General features: G+C 46.2%; 1 protein-coding gene and 1 long non-coding RNA gene across 5 annotated transcripts in view; both read right to left on the bottom strand.

The window, feature by feature from the left end:
- Nucleotides 1–19,859, bottom strand: part of HIVEP3 (HIVEP zinc finger 3) — a 565,279-nt gene that overhangs the window by 229,247 nt on the left and 316,173 nt on the right. The window lies entirely within an intron of this gene.
- Nucleotides 922–19,481, bottom strand: LOC139182273 (uncharacterized). 2 transcript variants are annotated; one of them, XR_011565929.1, is made up of 3 exons: nucleotides 16,505–19,481; nucleotides 2,984–3,149; nucleotides 922–1,095 (listed from the first exon to the last, which is right to left on the bottom strand). It is a non-coding gene; the product is annotated as an uncharacterized lncRNA (long non-coding RNA). The 2 variants fall into 2 exon arrangements; XR_011565928.1 differs by having other exon boundaries at nucleotides 922–3,149.

The following is a 19,859-nucleotide window of genomic DNA, read 5'->3' as shown; positions in this document are numbered from 1 at the left end:
CATTTAAAGCAAATAACCCCTTACTGATAGACTATTGCTGGGTGTACAGTAAACAACATGAACAAACATCTTTAAGATGGTGTCTTTCTGGGGCCAATTAAGAATGTGGATCAGAACTCTTAAAAAGATATTATTTCCTTTGATCCAGTGATTCCACTCGAAGTGTTTGCTCATCCTAAGGAAGTAATCAGATGAGAAAAGGCTGCTGGCATGGAGAACCCAGAAGACCTGGAAAACCAGGCACATTACCAACACGGGGAGCAACGCAGCAATGGAAGGATATACCATTCTTGAGGATGGGGCCTCAAGAGTAGGAACAGGGCTTCTATGCAAATATCATGTGTATTTTTGTCTTGAGTGCCTGGCATGGAGTTGGCACTTAATGGATTCGGAATAAAGTGTGAGATTGGTTTCAAATGCAAGGGAGGCACCTAGTTAAAAGTCTGTGTCTTTGCAAAAGTTGGCATAACAGCAAGACCAGGACATACTGGTCTAAGGTCCCAAGCAGCCTTTAGTCTCAAGGAGAGCAGTAAAGGGTCTGGGGGCTAGGCAGGTGACCAGAAGCCCTGCCTTTATGGAAAAATGACACAGTAAAACCAAATGCATTCTTGTTTTGCCCCTGATCATTGAGAAGTCATTCCCCCTCTCCCTGCCCCACTTCCTTCAACTGCTGAATGGGAAACTGTGGTCCACCTACCTACAAAAAGCCATCAGGGAGGTAACATTTGAAAACAGATCTTCCTCAACTTATGATGGGATCATGTCCTGATAAACCCATTGTAAACTGAAAATACTGTAAATTAAAATGCATTTAATAAGCCTATTCTACTGAACATCATTCCTTAGCCTAGCCTGCCTAAGACATACTCAGAACACTGACATGAGCCTACAGTTGAATACAGTCATGTAACACAAAGCCCATTATTATAAAATGTTTAATATCTCATGTAATTTACTGAATACTGTATTGAAAGTGAAAAACAGAATGGTCGTCTGCAGTGTATCTGTTGTTTGTCCTGGTGATCACGTGGCTGACTAGGAGCTGTGGCCGTCCCTGCCCAGCATGATGAGAGAGCATGTGCTATGCATGCTAGCCTGGGAAAAGATCAAAATTCAAAATAAGAAAAACAGCTTCTATTGAATATTTCTTTGTATCACTATAAAGCCAAAAAATCATTAAGTTGAACCGTCCTAAGTCAGGGACCACCTATATAGACTTTAAGGTAACAGAATCAGCCTCATCATCACAGCAACCTTAATAAAGGCGGTTAACATTTTTGTTACCCACTAGGTACTATTCTAAGTGCTTTGGTTATGTTAATCTTCATGCTAGCTCTCTGGCATCAATGCTATTACATGGCATGGATGATGAAGACATGAATCGAGATGTCACACAGCTGGCCCAACAGCTGGTTGGCTGCATCACTGGGGTCTACACCCAGTGTCTGCCAGGGCCACTAATCTGAATGCCACATGCCCTCTGCCACCTACCAGCTGGCTCCTCTGGGCTGCTGATTCAGCCTCTTTGAGACTTAAGTTTCTCTATCTGTAACTCATAGATACTGATTGGTGAGGATACTCTGTGGACTGATGTGTATAGGAGCATCCCAGGTGGGGGTAGGGGGATCACTGCTCAGCCCTCAACCTGCACAGAGTAGGTGGTTCTTCTCCCGGCAGAGAACCCATGATGCTAAAGCAGGCAGCAGTAAAGAGGCTGCCTGCTTTAGCAAAACCTGATGTTCATGCAAAGGTGATGTGCTCCAGTCAACACACGTGGCCCTTCTCTCTTCCACTGAGGCCAGAGACGGAATGAGGGTTCTGTTTTCAGGCCTGCAGGGGCTTCCCTTCCAACCTTCCAACAAGTCCGAGGCAGGGAATGGCATCAGCTGGGAGGTGTGGGTGCAAAAGAGGTTTGTTTGAAATGTGACTTTCTACTTGGCACTATTAGGTGGCTGGGGTGTTAGCCGCCCTCTGGGATCCACGGCTGGCCCTTCACCCAGTGCCTGTTTGAGCCCCTCTCATGTCCCTCTGCATGGGTTTCAGCAAAGACAAAAACCCCACATAAAGATTCTAGACCCTAGAGTTCCGGGTTGCTTCTTGGCTTCAGGGGCTCTCTGAACATTCTTACTCTTAAGACATATCTCATGTGTGTGTGTGTGTGTGTGTGTGTGAGACAGAGAAACAGACAGATAGACAGAATAATTCTAGGGGAAGGGCCTGTAGTAGTCAATGTGACCTCATTCAGTTCCATTCAGTTCAGTCGCTCAGTCATGTCCGACTCTTTGCAACCCCATGAACCGCAGCACACCAGGCCTCCCTGTCCATCACCCAACTCCCAGAGTTCACCCAAACTCATGTCCATTGAGTCGGTGATGCCATCCAGCCATCTCGTCCTCTGTCATCCCCTTCTCCTCCTGCCCCCAATCCCTCCCAGCATCAGAGTCTTTTCAAATGAGTCAACTCTTCGCATCAGGTGGCCAAAGTATTGGAGTTTCAGCCTCAGCATCAGTCCTTCCAATGAACACCCAGGACTTGTCTCCTTTAGGATGGACTGGTTGGATCTCCTTGCAGTCCAAGGGACTCACAAGAGTCTTCTCTAGCACCATAGTTCAAAAGCATCAGTTCTTTGGCACTCAGCTTTCTTCACAGTCCAACTCTCCCATCCATACATGACCACAGGAAAAACCATAGCCTTGACTAGATGGACCTTTGTTGGCAAAGTAATATCTCTGCTTTTCAATATGCTATCTAGGTTGGTCATAACTCTCCTTCCAAGGAGCAAGCATCTTGTAATTTCATGGCTGCAATCACCATCTGCAGTGATTTAGGAGCCAAAAAAAATAAAGTCTGACACTGTTTCCCCATCTATTTCCCATGATCTCATTAGGGTTCCTTAATTTCTAATGCAATTCAGAAATGCTCCAACAGAAGTCAGCCACGTGCTCTCTGAAACAGATTGGCCCTTGTGTGGAACAGAGCTCACCTTTACCCCACAAGGCCCCGGCTCACTTTGTCTCCATCAGCTTTGCGATCTTGGACAAGGCATCTTGTTTCTCTCGCTCCTGTTTCTGCATCTGAAGAAGTTGGCCTGTAAGCAGCTTTCACTCTACGCTCTGTGGCACTCCAGAGGGCACAGGCAAGGTGGTGGCCTGGGGGGAAGAGAGGCATGACCTGGGGGCCACCTCCACCCAATCAGAGCAGCTCCATCTCTCATAGAACCTGCAGGAGATGTTACTCAAGTAACTGGCTCTGTAGCTTAAAGCCAAAATTCAATGAAAGCCCCAGCACAACTGATTGCTCAGGTCCTTCCTGACTGAGTCTGGGCTCTGGCTGGGCCATGCTGCTCTGATTCTTCTTTAATCCATAGATGTGGAGAGGCCTCTTGGTTAAGAGCCACATGCCCAAGTAGATACTGGCTCTGCTACCTACTAAGCACCATGACCTCAAGCATGTTGCCTAAAGTCTCCTGCCGCCCGTCTACGAACTGTACACACCTACCTCATAGGCCACTGTGATGATTAATAAACTCATACAAGAGATAACAAGTGTTGATGAGGATGTAGAGAAAAGGAAACCCTTATGCACTGTTGGTGGGGATGTAAATTAGTGCAGCCACTACGGAAAACAGTATGGAGGTTCCTCAAAATATTAAAAACAGACCCTCCATATGATCTAGCAACTCCATTTCTGAGTATTTATTCAAAGGAAATGAAAACAATATCTCGAAAAGATAATGCACCCCCATGTTCACTGCGGCATTATTCAAAACAGACAAGACAGGGAAGCAATCTAAGTATACATCAATAGATAAATGGATAAAGAAAGTGTGATATATACAATGGAATATCATTCAGACTATTTCAAAGAGAAGGAAGTGATGTCATTTTCGACGGCAGGGATGGGCCTTGAGAGCATTATGGAAAGTGAAATAATCCAGACAAAGAAAGACAAATACCATACAATCTCACTTACATATGGAATCAAAAAGATGGAAAACAACTCAAATGGTACTAATATATACAGAAAACAGATCGGTGGTCATCAGAGGCAGGTGATAGAGGGACAGGCAAAATGGGTCAAAGTGGTCAAAAGATACAAACATCCAGTTATAAAATAAATAAGCCTTAGGGATGTAATGTGGAGAAGGCGATGGCACCCCACTCCAGTACTCTTGCCTGGAAAATCCCATGGATGGAGAAGTCTGGTGGGCTGCAGTCCATGGGGTCGCGAAGAGTCGGACACGACTGAGCGACTTCCCTTTCACTTTTCACTTTCATGCATTGGAGAAGGAAATGGCAACCCACTCCAGTGTTCTTGCCTGGAGAATCCCAGGGACGGGGAGCCTGGTGGGCTGCTGTCTCTGGGGTCGCACAGTTGGACACAACTGAAGCAACTTGGCAGCAGGGATATAATGTACAGCAAAGTGACTATAGTTAATGATACTATACTGTATTCTTGAAAGTTGCCAAGAGAGTAGATCTTAAGATATTAACGATTTTTGCAGAAACTAATGCCTGTGGCTGGCAATTTGTTAGGTAAGTGAATATTGATACGTCTCTGGTCAATAATGTTCAGGTAACATAAGATGTATTAATATGTCTCTGGTCAATAAGTTGTTAGAAGTTCTCATCACAAGAAAAAAAAATTGTAACCATGCGTGGTGATGGATGTTAACTAGACTTACTGTGGTGATCATTTTGCAACATATACAAATATTGAATCATGTCTTACGGCTGAAATTAATACAATGTTATGTGTCAATTACATCTTAATTAACAACAAAAAAATCAAAACAGCTCTCCAAACACACAGCAAGTAATCATAAGGGTTAGCAGCTACTCAGGTCTCCTGCATTGCAAACAGATTCTTTATCCTCTGAGCTACCAGGGAAGCCCCCAGATTCTAACACAAGGCCTCAAATGTGGAATTTAATCAATAGATGGCAGCTGAATAAATGAGACAGTAAAAGAACACATTTCTAGAATCTGAAAATCCTATGAATTGATTCTTTAAGTGGGCACCACTCAGAGCACTAGGCTAGAGCTTCATCAGCCTAAATATATACACGAGTCCCCTGGGAACCGTATTAAAATACAGACTCTGATTCAGCAGGTCTGGGGTCTGGCTGGGCACTGACATTTCTGAGCACCTAGCTGAGGCCAACACTGCTGGGCTGCAGGCCAGACTTTGAGTAGCAAGGCTTTGGTCCGTCCCTGGTCATACTCTTTAGCATGCCGGCTTTCCACCTGTAGTTACCAAACTGCTCAGGGCCCTGGGGAACATCTGCAGGCTGGGATGTTATTTATCAGCCACTGGACCACCAAGCCCAGTGCACTCTTGTGCTGGGTTCTCAGGAACTGAGAGGGGAGTCAGGGTGAAACCCTGAGTTTACGTCTGGGCTCTGCCGGGCGATGATGTTGGGCAAGTCCCCCGGCCTGCTCATTTGTGAACTGAGATCAGCAACACCCTCCATGCCCAGCTCTCATGACTGCCGGGAGGGTAAAAAGTGATAACAGATGGGATCATCGAGGGGCGGAGGGCCATGATTAACCGGCAGGCTTCATTGCCAAGTTCTCGTCTTCAGCCCTTGAAGTCCTCCTCAGCGGGAAACTGACAAGCATCGGTGTTTGCATAATGGCTTGTAAGGGGCCAGAAGAGGAAGTCAGGCCGCTAAATTTAGCATGTGCTTACGCCCCCTCACCCGAGGCTCGGCCCACGCATTTCACCATGAGTAGGTGCCTTTCTATATTTAACTTCTGCCTGCACCTTCCACTTGAGCTCTAACACCGAAAACCCCAGGAGGATGTGGTGAGGCGGGAAGGGAAGTTGACAAAATGTGATCAGGGGCTGACATCACATGAGGTCCCATCTGCACCTTCAGGTGTGCGTTCTTCCTGGAAGAAACTGGAAAGGTTCTTCAGCTTCTCCCCCGGCCCCTTCATGGAGCAGAAGACTCACAGGGTCAAAGTGCAGCCAGAGACCACACTACCCTTTAGAATCACAGCACTGAGTGAGGGTGAGGGGACCCTGGAAAGTCCAGCAGAAGTTACTTGAGGCAGGGAAGTCTCAAACGCCCTCCACATGGCAGGTACAGTGCTAGGTCCATTCGCAACAGTCAGCCAAGTTCAGTTCACCCCAAGGCATCACTGGGTTGGCCTCATACTCAGGCTACCGGTGAGCAAGTCGAGGCCCAAAGGGCTGCAGGGAGGTGTAAGAAGTCTGTGATGGATGGAGAACCCTGGCCAGTTTCCGAGTTCGTTCTCCGAGTTCAAACCACCCTTCCCTTCCCACCCTACCTCCTCTACAGGGGGCTGTCAGGGAAGTCAGGGGTCAAGTCTCACCTGTGTCATCACTCAGGATTGTGACCTTGAGTTAGTCATTCCCCTCTTGGGGTCTTCAAGACCTCACCTGTAAAACAAGTCCACTGTTCTCCTTTTCTGTTTCATGTCTGAGTATCTTCTTGATGACATCAGAATCTGACTGTCAGAGGAAGTGAGACTGAATCCTCGGATAATTCTCCAACTTTTGCACCCCAGGGGGACCTCCACCCTTCGCCTCTTTACTGACCAACATACACGATTCTTACATAATCACCTGCAGAGATCACTCGGTCCCTGTTCATTCTCCTGGGAAAACTTCAATGAGACTTCTGTGCTGAGAAATTCAACAGGCCCTGGAGGGGCTGAGATAAAATATGACCCCCATTCTAGGGTCCATCTCCAAGTAGGGGAGAAAGACCCAGGAAAGACTGCATAGCCTTATAATGTGGTCCATGCCATAATGGAGGTTCCATGGGGCTGGTGGTTATCCAGCATGGTTCCTGGACTGGCAGCATCAACATCATCTGGGACTTGTCAGAAATGCAAGTTCTTGGGCCTCATCTCAGACATATTAAATCAGTGGTCTCTGTTTGATGCAGGTGATTCTGAGACTGTCTCAGTTTGAGAACCACTGGTCTGAGGCAGGCCTTTGGAAGAACAGCAGAAGCTTGAAATGTCAGCCCTCTAGGTCCTGTCCAGAGCTTGGCTGGGAAAAGCCACAATTCAGAAAAATGGCACATAAAACATATGCCACCCATCCTCTCCCCCAGACCCCTAAGTGCCCCCTTTACAATGTGTCAGACTCCTGCAAAGCTCCGTGTCCAGACAGCTTGTCACACCTCCACGGTTACATCTCTAGGCTCTTGCCCTTGGCTGATACAAGGATGGTTACAAGAAACATCCATACGAAGACTGTCTCTGAATTGCTGTAAAAGGGCGGATTTTGATCCAGTCATACAAAACTCTTTCTTTAAATCTCACATGGAGAATACAGTAGCAGGGAACAGCTTGGCAAAGGCTTTCTAAAAATGACAACACCCCGTGGTGGTGAGTAGGGGAAGAGGCACACTCACACATTGCTGGTAAGTGTGGAAATGGATACTGCCTCCCTGCAGAAACAACTGCCAAAAGCTTTTACAAATGTACATCCTCCAACCCAGCAATTGGATTTTCGAAATTAATCCTGAGGAAATAATCATGACTGCATATGAGCATGTTTGTGTGTTTGAGAAACAGCAGGGACCGTGGTGGTTAAAGCGGAGGGACCAAGCAGAGGTCCTGGAGGGGATGGGGCACGGCGAGTGGGCAGGTCATCTGGGAACTTTGGCTTTACCCTGGGGGAGAAGAGAGGGTTTAGCATAGGAGAGATCTGTATTTTAGACAACCCTCTGGCTCCAGGGTTGAGAACAGATGCTGGGGGACAAGTGTAGAAGTCAGGACACGGTTGGAAGACTATTGGCAATTATCCATGCTAGAGATGGCAGCATATGAACCACAGCAGGAATGATGGAGGTGAGACATGGTTAACTTTTTTTTGGGGGGGGGGGGTATTTTATTATCTATTTATTTATTGGCTGATTGATTTTTACTGGGGCATAGTCGCTTTACAATGTTGTCAGCTTCTGTTCTACAGCAATACATGGTCAATTTCTGACTATGGTTTGAAGGGACATTTGGGCTTTTCAGTGGAGGGAAGCCTGCCTGAAGATGAACGTGTATGGTGGCTAAACAGATGATTTCCTCTCCAGAAGCCAGAAGAACAAGAACAAACTAGGAAGAGGGTGTGAAATGCCTTCATCGAAGGAAAAGGCGTCACCAATGGATGCCACACAAACCCGTCTGCTTTCTCTGATGGACATTTCTGAAATCTTCCATGTGAAGCTTCAAGGATACCAAACTTTTATACCTAAGATCTGGGGGCCCTGGCTGCCTTCCTAGATTGAAAGGTAACCAAAGAAATGCAATTGAAAATAAGGATGTGATATAATTTTTCAGTTATCAGATAGGCCAAGATTTAAAAAGAATGATAACAGCCAGGGCTGGTGTGGGTGTATGGAAACAGCACCTCCCCACACTGCTAGCGGAAGTTTAAATTAGCACCACCTTTTGGGGGCACTGGGGCAATATGTTATCAAGGGCCTTCAAAAGTACATGCCAAAAGGACTAGAACAGCTAAAACAGTTTTGAGAAAAAATTATGGTGCGAGAAATCACTCTACCTGATTTTAAGGCTTATTATATAATTAGAGTCATTAAGACTGTGTGATATTGGCAAAACATACATCACTGGAACGGAGGAGCAAACCCAGAAATAGTTCCACACAAGAACAGACCTTTGACGAAGGATGAAATGCAATTCAATGAAGAAAGGACAGTCTTTTCAGAAAGTGATGCTGGAACAATTGACCAGCCATAGACAAAAACTGTGGAACTCAACACAAACCAACATTTTACACAAAATTTGACCCCAAATGGGTCACAGATTTAAAGATAAATTGTAAAACTATAAATCTTTCAGAGATGGCATAGGAGAAAAATCTTCAAAACCTAGAGTTCAGTGAAGAGTTCTTAGATATAACATCAAAAGTTTGATCCATAAAAGAAAAAAAATCAATACATTGGACTTCTTCAAAACGAAAAACTTATCCTCTGCAAGAGACTCTATTAGGAAGATGAGAAGACAAGCTATAGACCAGGAGAAAATATTCACAAACCACATATTTGACAAAGGACTAGAAAACATATAAAGACTCTCAAAATCCAGCAGTAAAAATAAATAAATAAGCAATCCAATTAAAAACAGGCAAAAGAAAGAAAAAAAAAACAGGCAAAAGATATGAACAAACATTTCACCAAAGAGGATATACAGAAGGTACACAAGCACATGCAAAGATACTCAATGGCATTATCCATCATCCAGATGCAAAGTGAAACCTGAGTGAAATATCCCTACACAACTACTGAGACAGCCAAAATAACAAACAGTGATAATGCCAAACGCTGGCAAGGATGTGGAGAAACTGGTCTTTCAGACATTGCCGGTAGGAATGTAAAATGGAAGACTCACTCTGAAAAAGTTTCAGTTCAGTTCAGTCGCTCAGTCGTGTCCGACTCTTTGCGACCCCATGAATTGCAGCACGCCAGGCCTCCCTGTCCATCACCAACTCCCGGAGTTCACTCAAACTCATGTCCATCGAGTCGGTGATGCCATCCAGCCATCTCATCCTCTGTCGTCCCCTCCTCCTCCTGCCCCCAATCCCTCCCAGCATCAGAGTCTTGTCCAATGAGTCAACTCTTCACATGAGGTGGCCAAAATACTGGAGTTTCAGCTTTAGCATCATTCCTTCCAAAGAACACCCAGGACTGATCTCCTTTAGGATGGACTGGTTGGATCTCCTTGCAGTCCAAGGGACTCTCAAGAGTCTTCTCCAACACTACAGTTCAAAAGCATCAATTCTTTGGCACTCAGCTTTGTTTACAGTCCAACTCTCACATCCATACATGACCACTGGAAAAACCATAGCCTTGACTAGACGGACCTTTGTTGGCAAAGTAATGTCTCTGATTTTGAATATGCTGTCTAGGTTGGTCATAACTTTCCTTCCAAGAAGTTTGGCAGTTTCTAAAAACTAAGGATACACTTAACATAGGATCCAACAATAGTATTCCTGGGCATTTATCTCAGAGAAAGGCAAACTTTTGCCCACATAACCTGGAGGCAAATATTCACAGCAGCTATATTTTTAAAACACCCAACAACTGCTTTTCAATAGGTGAGGGTTAAAACAGTGGTGCATCCATACCACAGAACACCACTCAGCAATAAAAAGGAAGAGACTACTGATACATATAACAACTGGTATGGCTCTCAAGGGCACTGCGCTGAGTAAAAAGTTTCTCAAAAGAGCATATAATGTTTGATTCAACTTACAAAACATTCTCAAAATAACTGAATTAGAGATGGAGAACAAATTAGTGGTTGTCAGCATCTGGGAAGGTTGAAGAGAGAGGGATGAGAATGACTATAAAGGATTAGCAGGAGGAAGGACTCTGGGTGATGGAACAGTCTGGTGGTTTGGCGGTGGTTACAGGAATCTACATGTAATAAAAATCACATAGAACAATACTGCATACGTTGTCACTGTGTAAATTTCTGGTTTTAACATTGTACTATAGTTTTGCAAGATGTAACCATTGGGGAAAACGGGGTGAATGGTCTATGGAACCTCTCTGTACTATCTTTGCAACTTCCTGTGAATCTGTATTTATATTTCAAAATGAAAAGTCTTAACAACTGTCCTGAAAACAGATAAAGGAGTGCATGCCCTTTGACCTCAAAATTCCATTTTTATGAATTTATGCTAAGTAAATAGTAATATCTAATAATGTCTAAAGGCATCAAAGATCATTAGACAAACATGATCATCACAAAATTGCTTATAACAGTGAGAAACTAGACCAAGTCATTTTATGTATAATTGGTTAAATGTTATAAATATAGCCAATGGAATAGTGTATGATCATTACAATGATGATATCAATCTACATTCATTGATAAAACATGGAAAGACATTTGCAATATACTATTAAGGGGAAAAGATCCCTTAAAAGTTGTATACCGTTCTTTTTTCTTTTTTAAGTTTAAACAAATGTATATACTGCAAGCTCCTTAAGGGCAGGGATTTTTGTGTATATCTGCTGCTGCTACTGCTGCTAAGTCGCTTCAGTTGTGTCCGACTCTGTGCGACCCCGTAGACAGCAGCCCACTAGGCTCCTCTGTCCCTGGGATTCTCCAGGCAAGAACACTGGAGTGGGTTGCCATTTCCTTCTCCAATGCATGAAAGTGAAAAGTGAAAGAGAAGTCACTCAGTCGTGTCCAACTCTTAGCGACCCCATGGACTGCAGCCTATCAGGCTCCTCTGTCCATGGGGTTTTCCAGGCAAGAGTACCGGAGTGGGGTGCCATTGCCTTCTCCGTTGTGTGTATCATTTGACCACTATTATTAGCTCTCAGTACAGTATCTAACAGAGTAGGCAATCCATAAATATTTGTTGAATAAACACATAAAGCACACAGAGACCCACACCCACACACACGTGCACACACATTTGTATAGGAAAAAGTATAGAAAGTTATACAAGAAGATACTAATAATGGGCATAGAGGGATTAGGAATAACTAATTAAATCCCCTTTTGCCTATTTATATATTTTTCTCTTTAATAACAATTATGTATTGTTAATTAAATAATTTTTTTTAAAGTAAAGTGTAGAATGTCCTCTGAGGCCCTCTAGTCTGAAGTGGACAAGCCTGGTGTTGATACAACTGGGTCACCTCCAGCCAGGGCTACCTGTCCAAGAATGCACAGGCTGTATGAGGCCCCAGGACCATTCCCAAGGACTGGGGGGATACTGTGTTTAAAATGAGGACCTTCATAAGACATTTGATGGGATGACATTCAAAGCAGGACCAATGCTGGATATGGGGTCCACGGGCAAGTCTGCTCGCCAGAAGGCTGAGGGTGGATGCAGGATGGCAGCCTGAGAACACATCTCTCCAGCAGGGTCTTGTTCAGGCATGGAGTTGCGCACTTCAGTGGGCCAGGACGGTGGGTCTCAAATACCCACTGAAAACAGGCTGCACCACAATTTCCAGGAAGCTTCGTAAAACATAGTTCCCTGACCTCAGCCCGCAGAACCCGAGTCTTTGGGAACGAGGCCCAGGAATCTGTCATTTCACAAAATGTCCATAGTGATTGTGATGCACAGTGGAGTCTGGGAAACTCCAGGCTGGGGGCAGAAATCCAAAACAGAATCACACTGGACAAATGGTTAGTTGTAATGCCATCTGTGATGAAGTGACCTGAGACCTAATGATTACTGATTTGTAAGAAGCCTTTTCTCTAAAGAGTTCAGGAAATTTTAAGGACGTTCCCTGAGTTGTAGACACCTCTCCTTTAAGAGAACCTGGGCTACTGTCTGCATCGCTCCTCTTTGTTGCTCTGTGACCCTCTGCTTTCTCAGAAAGAAGTCCCTGCTGATTCTAAGAACTGCCTCTTTATTTATTGTGGTAAAACACATGCAACATACAAGCTTTCACTATTTAAAGTGTACACTCATAGTGCTGAGCAACTGTCACCACTACCGAGTTGCCTGTAATCATTAGCGGTCACGTCCTATTCTCTCCTTTGCCCAGTCCCTGTTAATCACCTGTCTGCTTTCTCTCTCTATGGATTTACCTACTCAGGACATTTCATATCAATGGAATCATACAATATATAGCCTTTTGATGTCTCACTTCTTTCACTGAGTATCATGTATTCAAGGTTCATCCATGTTGTAGCATGTGTCAGAATCCCATCCCTTTTTATGGCTGATGAATATTCCACTGTATACTGCTTTTTGTTTATCTGCTCATCTGTTAATAGCTATTTGGGCTGTTTCTATCTTCCAGCTGCTTTCAACACTAATGTACACATTTTTGTTTGAACACCTGTTTTCCAATATTTGGGGTCTATGTCTAGGAGGGGAAATGCTAGACCACATGATAATTCTATGTTTAACGTATTCATGAACCTCCAAACTCTTTTCCACCCTTGCTGCTGCTGCTAAGTCGCTTCAGTCGTGTCCAACTCTGTGCGACCCCATAGACGGCAGCCCACCAGGCTCCCCCGTCCCTGGGATTCTCCAGGCAAGAACACTGGAGTGGGTTGCCATTTCCTTCTCCAATGCATGAAAGTGAAAAGTGAAAGTGAAGTCGCTCAGCCATGTCCAACTCTTAGCCACCCCACAGACTGCAGCCCACCAGGCTCCTCTGTCCATGGGATTTTCCAGGCAAGAGTACTGGAGTGGGGTGTCATTGCCTTCTCCATTTCCACCCTTACTCTCTCTTATAAGGCACCTGGCATCCTAGCCTGTGCCCTGGCAACCTGGGAGACTGTGTCAGAATTTAAAAATATGTGAGGCAATCAGGAGACCTGGGCGTAGGTCAGACTGTGACCCCCTAAGAGCTGTGAGACTCCATGCTGGTCATTCATTTTTTTGTGTACAATCTCGTAGGGTGCTCTGAACAGGGTATCAGACATTAACTGAGACTGCAGATGAGAGGAGAGGCAATGAGGCAATGTGTCAGAGCAGTGTCCCTCAGTGATCGTAGATCCTTGGCAGGATCTGCTTAGCCCTCTGAGCCTCAGTTTCACCATCCAAAAAATGGGGCAAGTGAATAAGAGTACCCATCTCACAGGACTGTTGTATTAAATTAGTCAATCCAAGTAAAACATTAACTACAAAGCCATACCAGTTTAGCTGCTGTGATAAAATGCTGCCACCGCTTAGCAATACCGGTTGGGAGGGGCGTGCGCTCACTTTCTCTGTCTGAACCCATTCATTCTCTCCCCACTTCCCCTTCTTTTCTTCTCTCTCTAGGCATCTCTGCTGGGACCCTTCTCTCCCAATGGACAGGGTGGTGCACATAGGTTAATTAATCCTAGATTAATCCTCCCCCTAACAAACGTTGCTACATTCAATGTGAGTGTAGATTCTACCTTATTCTTTCTGTGCATCTTCTCAAGGGCTTATTATATGGTAGGTACATATCATATGCTTGTTGATTGAATAAAGGAAAGAATGGATTTCCTTTCCATTGAGGCATTGGCCCCAGGGGCTGATCATGGCAAGGAGACCTGATGCTTGGGGGTTCTCTTCCACAGCTGAACCAGGAATGCACCAGAATCCTCCCACAATGCCTCTCCCCAGTCTTGCAACTTGGCAAACAGCATAGTCAAAGTCATGGACGGAGGACACGCAGAGCAGTGACAAGGCCAAGCCAACTGTCCCCCCAACCTTCCTTAGCTCTCCTGTGGCTCAGAAGATGGTGAGGAGCAGGCAGGGGCCCTCCTTCCCCATCCTCAACCGTGCCCCATCTGTCTCCCCAAGTTACCTCCCTTTGGGAGAGAAGGTCATGCTTTTTGTTGAAGATAAAACATGCTCTGAGAGGCTGTGTACATACCAGACATAGAGGCCCTGAAACCACTATGATGGGGGAAGGGGGCATTATAGGGAAAAAAACATTGCTGAAGGTGTACTAACAGAGAGAAGTCCCACCTGGTGTGTGTGTGTGTGTGTGAGCATGCGTGTGTTTGGGGCCAGGGCATTAGCAGAAGCTGCCTCTTGTTCTCAGAGCCCAACCAGCTCCATTTTGCAGAAGCAGCTTGGTCTGAGCAGCTGGGGCTGCAAGCCTGTCAATGGTGACAGGGTGCCTCCCCAAGAGTGTGAATGCTAACACACAAACTAGAGGCCAAGTGTGAAGAGAGTTCACACATCATCAGCGTCACGGTCACCTTGGGCACCTTCCCTTGGGCTCTAGCTTCCTGTCCATCAAATACTGTGGGAGCCACACTGTGTTAGCATCTCTGCTTAGAGCTGTCATTGTTGGTTGAGATGCAAGTTTCAGGGGGACACGGTGCTGACAGCCTGCTCCATTCCCCTGAGGCCTCTACTCCCCAAGGACATGGCCTGGCATCTAAAGAGGGCCTGGAATTCCCAGGCAGCCACTTTGCCCAGCTGCTGTTCCTCTCCTGCCCAGGGATCCTCTTCAACTGCTTCCAACTGCCATGCTTGGTTGGGTTGCCATGCTTTACTGAGCCTTTTCCTGGAGCCAGTGGGCAGGAGCAGCCATCCAGAGAGCACCTCTCCTCTCCCAGAACTGCTTGGCTCTGCCACCTGCTTCTCTTCCCCAATGGATGTTTCACCCCATGAACAGCCTCAGCTTCATGCCTCCGCAGTCTGAGTCCTTCCCCCGCTAGACCGGTGATCTCCAAAGTGCAGCACACACCAGAGTTCTGGGGGCACAGGTAAAAGACACCAGGCTTCTATATCAACTATTTTTATCACATCCTTCCATAAATTCCTATTCTTATTGTGTTTCAGGTTGTACAAAATATTTTAGTACAATGGTCCAATTTATAAGTAAATAAAGAGTGTACGTGTTGGTGTGCATTCTCAAACTTTTACTAGTGGAGTAAGAAAATCAATAAAGTTTGGAGACTACTTTAGGGGAGGTACACAACGATATCAACACTGAATATTCATTGGAGGGACAGATGCTGAAGCTGAAGCTCCAATACTCTGGCCACCTGGTGCGAAGAGCTGACTCATTAGAAAAGACCTTGATGCTGGGAAAGATTGAAGGCAGGAGGAGAAGGGGACAATAGAGGATGAGATGGTTGGAGGGCATCACTAACTCAATGGACATGAGTTTGAGAAAATTCTGGGAGATGGTGAAGAACAGAGAAGCCTGGCGTGCTGCAGTCCATGGGGTCGCAAAGAGTCAGGCACAACTTAGCGACTGAACAACAACAGCTATAATTTGGTGTTTGGTGACCAATGTCACAACAAGGGTGAAAGGTAAATGTTGTGGACATTCAGGAGGGATGTGATCACTACCAAGAGAAGGCAGGCAGAGAATCAGGAGGGCTTCTTAGGAGGGGTGGCTTTGGGGCTGAGACCTGTGGCCATGGGAAGGAAGGGCTTGCCCAGCGGAGGACACTGGAACAAAGGCCCAGGAGTTGGAGCACAGAGTGGGCGCTGTGCCAGACCTCAGGGTCCAGGGACACACCGGAAAATCAGGAGGAGACAAGACAGGGGGGGGGGGGCTGGGGATAGATGACAGAGAAGGAGCTCTGAATAGGAGGGATTGCAGGGCTTATGGGGAACGTACTGAAACGGGGACAACAGAAGGGAACCCATGGAGGCTCCAAGAAGGAAAGAGATGTGATCCTACTGGGCTTTGGAATTTGAATGGAAGGGGAATGTAAAGATTGTTTGAGGAGACTAGATAACAACTGGAAGATGTAAAGTGAGCATCACACCTGACCCAGAGGGCCTGAACTAAATCGGGAGAATAGAGAAAGGAAAGAAGGAGGCAGGTGTCAGAAATATCAGAGAAGCCAATTCAACTGAACACATAACAAGGTGGGAGTGAAGTGAAGACAGGAAAGGCAAGGGATGACTCAACATTCAGTGCAGAGTAAACCCAAGGGATGACGGTAGGAGGTGCCCTTGAGAGAAAATTCAGGTGCAGGATAGCCTCTGTTGTCTGGAAAGACGATTCTCAGGTTACAGGGTCTGAGTTGGTGGTTTGTAAACAGAAGATGAATTCTACAAGGGCTAAGGCTTTCATACGCACCTTTTTGATGGGACTAGGTTTCCATCTTCATTCTACAAACACTTTTGCATCCCTCCTATGGGAACGACCCTATGCTGGGCAGGACGGACAGAGAGAGGAAGCAGAAATTCTGTTCCTGTCCTCAAAGATCCCCAGTTCTGTAGGGAGACAACCACACGAAGAAGTCTTTGACGAGCTGTTGGCTGAGGGCTCTAACATGAGGCCAGAAGAGGTTGTACAGAGGTGACCTTTTACACTTGTGTTTGGCTCAGTAGACAGTCATGTCCTGAGAGCAACCTCAGCCTTTCTTCGTGACTCAGGGTCATCATCATAATCAGTTTTTAGACCATCATCACAGGTGTGGGTGGCAGGGGACAGCGACTGAGTTGGCATGGGTGCTGGGTGCCCATGACCTTGCATGATGTCAACTGTGTCACCCTCTGCCAAGTAAGCCAGCCTCAGAATGTGCAGTGCCATGGCTTTTGGAGTTTACAATCCTCCTCCACTCTTGCCTCTCAGGCTTCTTGGACATCCCTTTGTTTGTTTCTGGATTAGGGAGTGCCTGGCAATTTCAGGGAAGGAAGATCCCAGGCTTCTAAGGACTGAACAAGTATGTCTGAACAGTTTGGCTTGCTTTAATTAACTGATAATTTTCCCTCCCTGGTCCCAACAGCCTTCTTTTTTTTTTTTTCAGCCTTCCTCATCCTCCCAGATATTTATAAACTCTTCTTCCCTCAGCCTACATCTTTGTTCCTTTCTCACTCTTGAGTTCTCCTGCTGTAAGGTCTCCCCAGAGAGGGAGATCCCCATCATCCAACCCCTGGATCATCCCATGTTGCTTAAACTCTGACAAGTCCTGAAACTTAGCCCTGTGGGGAGGGCCTAAGCTTCTGAGTCAGTTGGAAATCGGTCAACACCTGGCTTCTCCACCTGGTGGCTGAGAATCTTTGGGCAGGTCTCTGAGCCTCAGTACCCTTAAGAACAATATGGTTCTCCACCATATCGTTTGTTGAGGAGTTAACATTTAGTGTTGATCCATTTTGTTATTGAGTCTCAAGTGCTATGCCAGTAAATTTGGAGCAACGAGCAAACTGAAATTGAACTTCTGGCATGAGATCTCAAGGCTCTTGCTGACCACCCTATATACTATCACAACCCCACAGCTCCCCAGCACCCTTTCCCATCTTCCCTATGGCTCTTATCACATATGGCAGGCTGTGCATCAGACTCCTTTTCTTCCTAGTGTTGTCAGTTTCTCTCCCCAGAATGTAAGCTGCATGAGGGCAGGAAGTTTGTTTCCTGCTGTGTCCTCAGCACCTTGGACAGTTCCCTGTGTGTCAGCCATGCAATAAACTTTTATTGGTGACTGAATAAATAAATGGGTATTATGGGGCTATCTGAAAAGTCAGTGAGATAATGCCTGGTACAATGCCTGGCATACAGTGGGTGCTCATAATGACAACTCCTTCCCTCTTTTCATCCCATTGCCTCTCCCTACCTGTTTGGCAGTGAGGACCCATGTTATGGCTTCTCCTTCGGGGGAATGCCTTTGCCTGGGCAGTGCCTGTTGCTTCTTTCTTCCCGGGTGTCTTTCTGAACCTGCATTGATCCACGGTAGCTGGGATATACCTCCTGGACTGGTGACAGTTTGCTTCTACACGTACCGCTAGTGGGGCTTGGCCACTGCTGCACCTCTGCCTCAGCTTCCTATGGTGGCCTCCTGTGATGAGTCCCTCAGCCAGATCAAGGAGACCCTAGGATCTGAGCAATCTTGACCAGGACATGTGTGGTCTATACTCACTACTGCAGCCCCATCAGAAAAATACTATCTGAAGACCAGCACCTGGCAGGACCAGAGTTTGCACAGTAGTTCCAAACCAGGGATTATTTTGTTGTTGTTGTTCCAGACATCAGAAAATCTGATAATATCTGGAGACATTTTTTGATTTTCATAACTGAAATTTGCTACTTGTATCTAGTGGGTAGAGGCCAGGGATGCTGCTAAACATCTTACAATGCATTGGACATCTGCCATACCAAAGAATTATCCTGCCTAGCACGTCAATAGTGCAAGGTTGAGAAACTGTGGGCAGTGGTAATTTAAAAAATAAGACATGACATTCATTGAGCACGTACTGCGTGTTAGGGGCTGTGCTAAGCACTTTACATGCACTTTCTCATTTACACTCACCACCATCAGGTTAGACAGGCTCGGTCGTTTCCTGTTGCATAGATGAGGAAACAGAGACACCTAAGGTGAAGACACTTGCACAGCAATGCCCAGCTAGTAAATGGTGGAGTCAGGATTTGAACTGGTCATGCTCTTAAGTGCCAACCTGGGCATACCTGGAGCATTTGTACCTTGGTGCTCCCAACTCCTTCTCCATTGTATTGGCTCAGAATAGTGTGCGGCAGGACATTTACTCTGGTTTTCCTGCCCAGAACTCCGTCCTCTGAAGTCCTGCCAGATCTGCTTAATTGACTCTGAGGAATCTCCATACACCTTCAGCCTTGCTGGGGCCATGTCAAGATGAACAGTCTCTTGGAATCGTTATGGAGCTCCCATCTGCTGACTTTGGGTTACCTGTGGTTTCCCTCCTGCCGCCAAGTTTTGCCCTCAACCAACTCCCCAGATATAAAAGGCTCCCCCAAATTATTCTGCCAATGGACACTTTATACAAACCCACCCACCAGCTTTAATTGTGGCTACAGCTTTGACAGCTGGCTGAGATTCCAGCCTCGGTCCTACTCAGCTCCAGATCCCACCTCCTCCACATCAGCCATCTGGGGTCCATGATGGCTCTCATTCAATCCCCTCGACCTCTGGCCTGACACCCACATGATATTAAGTGCATCATCAGGGCATCCTTATACACCCTGATCCCTCTCCATTTTATGCTCCTTCCTCCAGACTCAATTTCCTTCCAGATTTTAAGCTCAGCTCTACAAAGTTCTACTGAGCCTTCACTAGGAAGGAAGCTGTGTGCTGAGTGTGGAAGAGGACACAGAGACAAAGCAGAGATATTCCCCCCCCCCCCCCCCCACCGCATGCACACACACAAGAGGCAACAAAGGGACTAGGGAACTGAGTCCTTCCCTGCCCTCCTGGAGGGATGGGCGCAGAGAGCAGTGTGGGTCTGTGCATAGGACAGGCTTCCCAGAGGGGGACACTTTACATTTGTTCCCCAAACTGTGAAGGATTTGAGTTGGGGGGCGTGGACCTACTAGTTCTGATGTCCAGAATTCCATTCCAGGCTCTGTTTCCCTGTCTTTTGTCCGGTGAGCCTGGCTGTCCCTAGACTCTGCCTCAGGACCTGTGGCATCTCAGCCAGTGTTGTCTGCTGACCTTCCCAGAACTGAAGGAATCTCCCTTTCA

Source organism: Bos indicus, chromosome 3, assembly GCF_029378745.1.
Source record: "Bos indicus isolate NIAB-ARS_2022 breed Sahiwal x Tharparkar chromosome 3, NIAB-ARS_B.indTharparkar_mat_pri_1.0, whole genome shotgun sequence".
In the NCBI taxonomy this organism is placed as follows: domain Eukaryota; kingdom Metazoa; phylum Chordata; class Mammalia; order Artiodactyla; family Bovidae; genus Bos; species Bos indicus.
This window is presented reverse-complemented; position numbering and strand designations above follow the sequence as displayed.